Here is an 11670-nt window from a genome sequence, read left to right on the forward strand (position 1 = left end):
CATCGATTAAACTGGGGTATTAAACAAATCAGTAATCTCTTACTAAGTTTTCCAGGGAGTGTACACGACGCCAGAGTTCTGAAACACTCTCATCTGGATGCCCTCAGTGACGGGGAGTTGCTGGGGCAAAACAAAGTGACCATCTCCGGCTGTGATGTTGGACATTACCTGATCGGTGGCCCGCCGGCTTACCCAATGCAACATCTGCACACAGTGCTTGCCTAGGAGTCAATGTTAAGTGACGTTAGTTTATGAGCCAGTGGCAAAATGTAGCACGTTAGTAGCATTCTAACGCTAGCAAGCTAGCTAGCTGTCGGTGAGCTAACATTACCCAGAGATAACTACAGGGTTCAACGTAACATCGATTTGAAAATGAGTAGCAATGAGTCTGGTAACAGGGCAAACAAAAACTTACCTTTATCAGTAGAGCTCTGAAAGTGTAACGACTCCCTGACCGTCACCGAGTTTAAAGCCCCGCTGAGTCAGCACGCCGGTCTGTCACCGGGCACCAAACTGCAAAGAGGCAGCTTCTCTCCTCGGACGACCACTGCTTCGCCTTTGTATCCATAACCTTCCTTGTTTTGTGTCGCTGAATGTAGAAAAACGGACACTAACGTTTGGTTTGGTTTGCCGCCCCTCGCCCCTGACATAAGCGATTCGCGGTTCTAGACCAGCAAAGAGTTTGGGCCGCTCTGGAACCTGTTTTCCTGGCCGGGAGCCGGTTCATTTTCAGTCGAAACACAAAAAACTGGTTCGCAATTGAGCACCGGCCCTGAAACTGCCTTGGTGGAAAAGTACAACACATCAAAAACAGCCAGGAATCTTAAATATTCTGTTTTTTTATTTACAACACCAGTAAGAAAATAAGAATATTTTAAATGTGATCACTCTGGTGAAAATGTGCAAATATTTCAACCATAAGCAGTCTACCTGTGATTACAGGGAAAAGTGCAAAAAGAAAAAACATATTTAAGTGCACTCTGCTCTTATTTGCCAGAGCCAGATGCTTCGTAGCTTTTCTTGGCTGCAGGTTCATTAATGTTTGGGGTCAGGTTCTGAGCTCTGGACACTCAGGATGGAGTGAATGTGCACATCAGTTGCTTACACAGATATGTGCTTCCAAGCATGCAGAGCATTCGAGCAGCTTGTAGGCGAAGCTTGGGGCATTGTTTCGGAGCTCTATCAGCTCCATTTAATTTCTGAGCTCCAAAGTCGGCAAATCACCGTGTGAACTGTGAGCTCAGTTTAGCAGCAAACTGTGCATTTGGGAACACAGTGGTGGAGACCTGGTATGTCATTGTTTCCTTGCTGCAGTCTCCCACAGGCTCAGCTTGGCTTGTTAAGCTCTGCTGTTCCTGAAGCTGGAGGTTTAGGGGAGTGAGATGCTTCGTTATGTCACACAGAAATGCTCACACAGCTGGTGCTCGCAAGTCTTGATTGGCACACCTGCTGCTACAGTGCATTCTGGGAGTTGTAGTATCAGCGGTGTGTATGCTTGTATACCAGTGAGCCAGTTATAATATACATATGATATTCGCAGGCCTGATATAATTGCATCGGGCCTTGAGTTTGACACAAGTGCTGTTTAACATCTGGCGTCTCATTTCTAAACCGTCCGTCTGACCACCTCTGATATTACAATGCACCTGCGCGTACACTTTACGACACAACGACACACAAGTCTCACAACTCTACTCCTCAAAGTTGCCATCAACAGTCTGTGGCTGCCATGACCTGTGGTGAAAAAATGCTTTCGCTGGGTGGAAATTTTGCCATCATTTTGTCATTAAAAGGAGAAAATGGGAGAAATATCGCAGTACAGTTATGTACAAGTTATGTGAAAATGTTGTCATTATCCGAGGACTCGACATCTGATTTAAAGAAACATTCACAGGTAACACCAGTTGCAAACGTCAGCTGAACAGAATTCCAGTTAAAAACGTGAGCTAACCTGTCATCTTCTCATGAAGCTCGAGCGTGAGTTCAGTCAGGAAGACTGTATTGTGCATGCTGGTTCTATTGTTCATATCTCATGCCATTCTGCTCACACTCCCCTCATGCATGCTCACTCTTATTTTCCTGCACACATCAACTGTTCTCATCACTGGGCATTAAAAGTGCATTCGCCCATTATTAGTATTGACATTTCTTCTCTCATGTCTTTATTTGCAGATTTAGTATTAAAGTTATCCAAAAGTAACTGAAAGTATGTTACTTTAAAATTGTGATACTTGGATTAGGTTACCGATTACATTCTTTAACAGTGTTACAGTTTCATGTGTCAGACGCTTTTGTCCAAAGCGACGTACATCTGAGAGTGAATACAACACAAGCAACGATCGAGACAGGAGGGGGCGGAGTCAGTGAGAGCCAACAAACAGCTTCAAGTTGAGATACTGGTGCTGACAGGCAGAGCACACGGTGGTTTTTTTGTTTTTTTAATAATAATCATCATCAGCAACATCAACAAGGTCAATATAGTCATCATCATCTTCATCATGAATATCCTAATCAACATCAACAACATCCTCAATGTCATCAATATCATTAAGGTCAGAGGTGTTGATAAAGAGCTGGGTCTTTAGCTTCTTCTTTAAGGTGAAAGGGACTGAATGGAGTTTAGTAGCTCGTTCCACCTACGGGAGGCAACAGAGGAGATGCAGATGGTGATGCTGATGGAGCGCAGCCTCTTGCCAGAGGGGAGGGTCTCAAAGAGACAGTGTCCGGGGTGAGAGGGGTCGGCCTCGATCTTACCTGCACGCCTTAGGGTCCTGGAGAGATGGCAGATTGCAGCCGATCACGCTCTCTGCAGAGCGGATGATACGCTGCAGCCTGCCCTTGTCCCTGGCAGTGGCAGCGGCGTACCAGACGGTGATGGAGCAGGTGAGGATGGACTCAACGATGGCGGTGTAGAAGTGCACCATCATTGTCTTTGGCAGGTTGAACTTCTTCAGCTGCCGCAGGAAGTACATCAATCAATCAATCAATCAATCAATCTTCAAGTGGGAGCCGATGTTCAGTTCCCACTTGAAGTCCTGGCCACAGACTGTATAAATAATGGACGTAGTCTCAGTGACGTCACCCATTGGTTTCTGAAGAAGCGTTTTGAAGCCCAAATTGCGCCGCTGCTGGGGGTCACCATATTGGAAATGCCAGCTCCGGCTAATCCAGAGAAGGGCAAAGAGGCGGAGCGCGCCCGAGCTACAGCCTATGGCTGAGCTCTATGGGCGCATGAATCAGCCAGCTACGGCTATGAAGCTAGGCTATTTGCTCCTCAGCGTAGCTAACGGTTATTAGCCATACACTGTATAAATAATGAATGAGCTAGTTTGACTTTGCCAGGAGGAGATTCTGTCGGTGACTGACTGCAGGTGTTTAGTTATCAGACTAAAGAAGTAGCGGACTCGCCGCTCGCTCGCCCGGTGAGAGAGCGGCGAGTCGACACGTAACGGGAAACTTAAAATAACCGCTCTGCTCATCACTGCAGTCCACTGTAATCTCTCCGGGGAAACACCAACAACTCCTGACTCCTGTTTACTGACCGACAATTAAATAAATGTTTGATAAACACTGAACAGGCTAACACAGTTTACCTGCTACTTAGTGCTAACAATACATCAACACAATAACAGGAACATTTAACTCACTTAAAGCTCAGACTGCACGCACACAAAGTTCCATAAACACACAGAGAGATTATTTGTCCTCTGAAGGCTCCAACAACACAAACAGGTGAAGGTAAGCTCAGTGTCTGTGTTGACGTCTAGCAGACAGCCAGCAGGATCCACCTGTCAATCAAGTGACCACGCCCCTATGATTAAAGGCTTAATATAATTAAACGGGTGTATTATAAAGAATTCCCCCCGTACAGTTATCATGAACAATAAAATTAGCTATTTATAACAAAACCGTTTTTTGTACCAGGCTGTAAACATGTTTATTTCTGCTGTAATGTTAATTCTTGTTTTCTGGAGCCTCAAGTGGCCACTCGAGGAACTGCAGTTTTTTGCACTTCCGCATTGGCTTCATTTTTCAACACCGGAGGTTGCTGCTTGGTCCTGGCTGATGATGGTCCCCAGGAAGCGGAAAGACTCCACAGTGGAAACAGTGGAGTCGCTGATGGCGATGGGGGCGGGTGTGTCTGCTGTCTTTCTAAAGTCCACAACCATCTCCACTGTCCTCAGAGCATTAAGCTCCAGGTTGTTCTCACCACACCAGGTCACCAGGTGGTCAATCTCCCACCTGTAGGCAGACTCGTCCCCACCAGAGATGAGTCCAATGAGGGGGGTGTCGTCCGCGAGCTTCAGGAGCTTGACGGACTGATGACTGGAGGTGCAGCTGTTGGTGTACAGGGAGAAGAGCAGAGGGGAAAGAACGCAGCCTTGAGGGGAGCCGGTGCTGATGGTCCTGGAGTCAGAGACGTGTTTCCCCAGCTTCACCTGCTGCCTCCTGTCAGACAGGAAGTCTGTGATCCACCTGCAGGTGGAGTCGGGCACGTTCAGCTGGGAGAGCTTGTCCTGAAGCAGAGCCGGGATGATCGTGCTGAAGGCAGAGCTGAAATCCACAAACAGGATCCTGGCATAGGTTCCTGCTGAGTCCAGATGCTGCAGGATGAAGTAACCTTTTGACTGGTTACCCGTTTTTAATAGGTAATTAAACTTTTGGAATACATTTTTAAAGTAACCCCTCCCAACCCTGCTTGTCCATCCGGAACCAAGTGAGTTTTATTAAGCACAGAAACTCTGTGAAGCGCCTTATAAATATTATGTGATCTGTGCAGGACTCCAACAATCCAACAGCATCTATGTCTCTTGACGCTGAGCAAGCGTTTGATTGGACAGAATGGAGATACACAGTATGTGTCACACACACATTTATGAGATGGATAGAAATCCTTTATAAAGACCCAGAGGCCGCAGTGCAAACCAATGGTCTCATTTCATCCTATTTTACACTTGGTGGAGGAACCCAGCAGGGGGCGGTGCTGTCAATCTGTAAGGACCCAAACATTCAGGGAATTACAGCTGGTGAGTCCACATGGTTTGCCTCTGACCCAGTTAGATCTGTCCCAGCACTTCTAGATAATGTTGAATTCAAGTTATCTGGTTATAAGGTGAACTGGTTTGAGTCTGAGGCTCTTTCACTGACCTCATTCTGCCCACAAACCCTGTTTCAAGCAGGGGTAATGCAGTGGCCTTCTAAAGGTATAACATACCTTTTCCTTAAACAAATAAATAAAATAATTGAAAATAATTTGGACCCTTTACTTTCATTACATACAGAGAGATGGTCACCTTAAGATGAACTGTATAAGGCTAATGTATTTGGTTCAGTGTCTTCCTATTGCTCTACCCTCGAAGTACTTTGAAAGGTTTGACCATATTTGCAAAATGTTCTTATGTACAGAAAACGTCCAACGATAAAGTTAGGAAGGCTATAAGTCTGGGTCTCCCTAAACCTGCACTGTAACACTGTAGGACTTTTTCCCCACTTGCCCCTTTAAATGCTCCGTCAAGCAAAATACCATCTGATTTACAGTCTTTAATCCGAGCATAGCCAACCTCAACAATGTATGGAAGAAGCTTTCTGTCACACACTCTTCTATGCTGCTGTAAACTAGAATAGATGATGGTGCATGTCAGTGTAGGAATACACGTTGGATTTTTGTCTTTTTTATCTATTTCTATATTTATTTTTCATTATTTTTTAATGTATTTATTTTAATATTAGTTCTTATCATTGATATTCTTATTGTAAATAATCATTATATAGTGTAAACATGAGTCATTTACAAAATAAAGTTTGTCTCAGAAGTCGACTCAGCAGGAAGTGAGTTTGAAACAGATGAAAAGGTTTTCATACCTGAGACAAACACACGGCGTCAGCAGGCAGTACCTCCACATGTCCCAGTCCACACACATCAGCTGTGAGTCTTCCTCCTCCCCCCCACAGGTGCTTGGCGCGGTCGTCGGCCTGAAGATGACGGTGTCAGATAGCCTGATACCCACAGTGCTCACGGGCCTCACCTGGTGATCTTCCTCTTCATCACTCCATTGCTCCTGCATCCCCTCCTCCTCTGTCTCCCTTTGCCTGCTCCTCACCCCCTCCTCCTCCCCCTCCTGTCTCACCTGTGTGTGACATTGCTGGGGGGGGCGGGGTTCACTCTGATGGGGGTTTTTGCTTCTCTGCAGAGCTTCTTCCACCCAGAAGCGGGACAGCCTGGAGGGGGAGGAGGGGGAGGGCCTCCAGCGTGTCCCCCCAAGCAGAGGGGAGCAGGGCAGGGAGCAGGCCGGCCTCGTCCTCCCCCCCAGATGAGGAGAGGATGGGAGGGAGCAGGCATCTCTCACCTTTAGGAGAGATCGAACAGGAAGTCCAGGAGTGGTAGCTAACGTGTTTGTAGCTCCACCCACTGCAGGACTGTGACTGACAATGTCAGAACTTCCTGTGTTTGAAGGCTCCGCCTTCATCCTGTTACCTGTCAGTTGTTTGACCTGTAACAGTGAATTCCATACAGGAAGTGGAGCAGAGGTCCGAGGGACATCAGAGACTTCCGGCTCCTGTCGTCGCGCTCCCTGCAGCATCTCCCTGGCAACCAAACAAACAATCACTGCTGTGAAGGATGGAGATTTATTTTGAAGGGCTTCTAGAAAGTCCAGTTTGTTCTGCTAGCATGGCAACTTCAGCATGCTAACATTAGCTTATTAGAAGTAAACACAGAGTGCAGCTGAGGCTGATGGGAATGTGTTGACCTGATGTTGGCGCTGTAGAGTTCATTCTGAGAGGAGCGTGTCATCACAACCCTGAAAATAATTCAGTCTGAACTAACTCCCTGACATGAACATGTGACCCGATGATGTCATCATTCCATATTTGGTAACAGATTGTTGCTGTTTTTTTATTATTGGACCCAGTCAGCTCTAGAGAGACAGGAAGTGTGGGGAGGGAGGGGGAGGGGTGCAGCAAAGGGCCGAGCACTGGAACTGAGACCGGAGCGAGTCTGGGCCTTTCTCAAACGAGAACCTCCCCGCTCACACTCACGGAGTGAACTCTGTGTGACGTCACTCTCACAGCTGAACGGAGCACCCTTCCTTTAGGTGAAGGGGTTAAATACAGCGTCGAGCTTTGAGACGACCTCCCCTCTCTCCGGACAGACAGGAAATGTGTGTAACCATGGTTTCATGTCACACAGAGAATAAAAGCTACGTAAATACCAGAGAGGCAGAGTTGTTAAAATCACTCCACATCATGTGGAACATAAACCTGGAGCTTCCTTTTGTTATCTGTAAATATATTTTTAATCTGATGTCAATGACCTGCTGAGTTTTTACAGCCGTCCCTGTTAATATAAAACGTTTAAAACTTTTCACCTGTGTTGTTTCTAGACAAGACAACGGTTTATTAGATCCTGAATATAACGTTCACTTTAAGACGCTGACATCAGTTTATTATTTCATGTTTCTCTTAATTAAAGCAGTTTCTTTGCACAGGTCATAACATGGAACTTTAATTTACGTCTCTCATCTCATGACAAACATAACACAGCGTTGCACCTGGTCAGTAAGTCAGCATCGGTGCAGACTCGCTGGTGGAGGGACTAACAGCCCACTCCCACTCCACGCTTAGAGGTTTGGATGGCACTCAATGTGGCGGAGCCTCCACCAGAGTGTGCTAACCTAGTGAAAGTGTGGGGAGAGGGTGTAGGGGGGGTGGTCTGAGAAAGGCCCCCTGTGACCTCAGCAGGAAGTGGAACATGTTGCTGTCTATGGGCAGAAATATGTGTCAGTAGAAACTGGATTGAGAATCTGAAAATTCAGTTTACTGAGACAAACGATCGATGAGGAAGAGCGTGAGAGTGCAGATTCACAGCACTCATTTTTGGCCAATCAGTACCTCTGATTTAGACCATTTCCTTCACTATATACCAGAGCTAATGATAGTTATATCATCAACTGGGTGTATGTGTCTACCTGTGTCTCACCTGAGCATGCTCAGTCGGGTGGTCAGTATAAGATCTGGATTGGGTCCGTCCTTCCTGGTGGGACCGATCAAACCTCCGTCCACATATCTACAACAGAATCACAGCAAAGTTCACCAGTTTGACCAGTAGAACCACAATGAAAACACCTGTCACCTGACTCAATTCCAAACACTGACGGATCATTTTCAGCCCATGAACCTTACCTGTTCATGCCCTGAAGAAGGTCTCTGACTGAAAGCTTGCAAATTAAATACGATTTTTGCAGAGATGTGAGTGTGCGGACGCCTTTTTCATTAATTTACTACTTTTAGCTCCAGCACCTCAATCAAGTTTGATCCTGAGTCAGCGGTGTTTTTTCTATCTTTGAGCCTCCAGGGGGCGCCACAGTCTGGACATGGAACATTTGACCGAGTGAAGAGAGGAAAAACTTTTTGGACTGAAGTGTTCGGTTTTATTTTTGACTATTTTACTTTTGTTTTTTTTAACAGAAGGTTTTAATCAGTCTGATTTAAAAGTTTTAAACTCTTTTTTAAACAGGTACATACAGGTATAGCTCATAATGATGTCCGATGATGCAGGAAAGAACCATGTATTTGGATTTTATAGTTTGACCCATGTCCCATTTGATAACATGGAGGAGGCGGGCTATATGACCTATACTGCAGCCAGTCAGCAGGGGGAGCTAGAGAGGTTTTGGCTTTACTTTAGGGAGCATGTCGGCCATCTTTTTATACAGGATTTGTTCCTGAAACATTGTTCTGTGTTTGTGTCTGTTTCCTGTTTCCCTGCAAACAGTGACAGTATGTAAAATATTAAAACATAAAATTATTAAAACATTAATAACATTATAAATTCACAGCTGAGAGGATAATACATAATAATCTCACTTAAGTGTTTTAAATATATTCAGACAGATCTCAGAGGTCAGGACTCCCTGAGCTCCACGAATGATCATTTCATTAAAGGTTTACAAACATTGTCACCTGAGGTCCAATAGCAGAGCCGCAAGCCTCTGAGGGGAGGAGCTCAGCATCTCCATGATGACAGTGATGTCATGAGGGGCTCTATGAGTCCTCTCCGGTGTCAAAGGTCGAATCATGAGTGGCTTTTCTATTTCCTGTTTGAGAGGGAGAAAACAGAGAGACAGTAAGAGTGTAACAGAATAAAATCTTTACGTCAATATTTATTATTTCATATTGTTCATGGATAAATGTCTGTTTTCTAATATCGCATTTAAAATCCGATAATAAAAAATAATAAAATTGATGTTCATAATAGTGAATTATTTGTTAAGATAAGTGGCCACCAGGAGAAGCTGTTTCCCAAAAAGACTGTGGAGACGCCGTCCTCCTATGGCCAGAACCAAGAATGGTCTGAAGCAGAAGCTGAGTGTTTTGTGGTCTCACGTGGACTCTTGGTGTTTTGTGGTCTCACGTGGACTCTTGGTGTTTTGTGGTCTCACGTGGACTCTTGGTGTTTTGTGGTCTCACGTGGACTCTTGGTGTTTTGTGGTCTCACGTGGACTCTTGGTGTTTTGTGGTCTCACGTGGACTCTTGATGTTTTGTGGTCTCACGTGGACTCTTGGTGTTTTGTGGTCTCACGTGGACTCTAGATGTTTTGTGGTCTCACGTGGACTCTTGATGTTTTGTGGTCTCACGTGGACTCTTGGTGTTTGTGGTCTCACGTGGACTCTAGATGTTTTGTGGTCTCACGTGGACTCTTGATGTTTTGTGGTCTCACATGGACTCTTGATGTTTTGTCGTCTCACGTGGACTCTTGGTGTTTTGTGGTCTCAAAGTGTCTGGTTTAAGGTTTCTATTCAGACTGAGTCTCATACATAAAAAACGCCTGAGGGCAGAGAGCGAGAGGAGCTGAGGAGGGACACAAAGCTTCATCACTGTAACTTCAGAAACCAGTATCCAGTCACTCTCTCCCAGTTAACCCAGTTTAACAGTCTGTTCTCTCACAGTTTCGCTGCGTTTAACTGCACCTGATGTACTTGTACTTCACCGAAGTATTTCTGTTTCAGTCCATGTGAGACCTACATTATCATATATAGCAACCGCATTATCTTTATCCTTTAATTTTATTTATTTATTTATTTTTAAAAAACATTTAATAACAGCTGCAGATGACCAAAGTGCTGTACAAAACCAAAAACCTGCATTGTCATATGTAACATCCACGTTATCATATATAACACCTACGTTATCATATATAACATCCACGTTATCATATATAACACCTACGTTATCATATATAACATCCACGTTATCATATATAACACCTACGTTATCATATATAACAACCACATTATCATATATAACACCTACGTTATCATATATAACAACCACATTATCATATATAACACCTACGTTATCATATATAACAACCACATTATCATATATAACACCTACGTTATCATATATAACAACCACATTATCATATATAACACCTACGTTATCATATATAACAACCACGTTATCATATAGAACAACCACATTATCATATATAACAACCACGTTATCATATAGAACAACCATATTATCATATATAACACCTGCATTGTCATATATAACACCTACGTTATCATATACAAGAACACAGTACATAATAATAATCATTGTTATTAGAACCAGTGTATTAGATAAATGTATTTCAGTTTATAGATCAGCTGATCAATGACAGAAGAACAGAAGTGATCAATTAAAAAATAAAAATGATCTCTAACGATTAAAAGTTTAATCCATCATTTTATTTTTTATCTTAATTTAACAAAAAAGTTTTTACCTTCTTTGGTTTGTTGAACCACTTCCTGATTTTATTCATCGCTGCTTTCCCCTCAACCTCTGTTGCTCTCTGAGTTTACCTGTGCAGGTGGGCAACAGGTGGAGTCTCTGTGAGTTAACCTGTGCAGGTAGACAGGAAGTGTGTGTCTCTGTGAGTTAACATGTGCATAACAACATAAGCAGAACTGTTTTCTGTCTCACCATCACAAACCAATAATCAACATACTATATATTGTATTAAATATATATATATATATATGCATACATACACACTCAGCGGCCACTCCATTAGGTACACCTGTACAATCTAATGCAGTTCAATCCAACAGCACTGCCGTAGATTCTGCTTTTATGAAGTTTAGTTTTTAGTGAGAAGTTGAATTTTGTTTTGTTGAGTCTGAAGTGAGTAAATTCAATGATGTTTATTACTGAGGCCACAGTTAAAGGTGCTGTTGTACTGAACTAAATATATAGATGTGTCTCTAATTTTGTCCTCCCTATTTTCATACATGAGGGGGCAGAGTACCCGTACATTACAGGCAACATGAAAGCAAATCTTATGGCTGAGCTGGTGTATTGGATTACATTACATTTTTCAGGTGTTCCTAATAAAGTGGCCGGTGAGCGTCCCCAAACGGCGGACCACGGTCCGGATCGGGACCCAACTGCCGTCGTCTCCGGACCCGGACCTATTTACAGTTTTGACAAGTGCATCTATTTTAACCTGCGCAACTTTTTTGTCTTTGCGGTAGTGATTTGGGGGTCCAGGAAACACGCAGACCCATGCATTCGTTGTTAAACCGAGCTTTTAAGACTGGACAGACTCGTATATGTTCCATGACTTTGGCGATTATTAAACGCGGACATTGTCTGACACTGTCACTCCGTCTGTCTCTGTTAAC

Source organism: Semicossyphus pulcher, unplaced genomic scaffold (assembly GCF_022749685.1).
Source record: "Semicossyphus pulcher isolate SPU_LCO1_2020_fin unplaced genomic scaffold, fSemPul1.0.p SCAF_2, whole genome shotgun sequence".
NCBI lineage: Eukaryota > Metazoa > Chordata > Actinopteri > Labriformes > Labridae > Semicossyphus > Semicossyphus pulcher.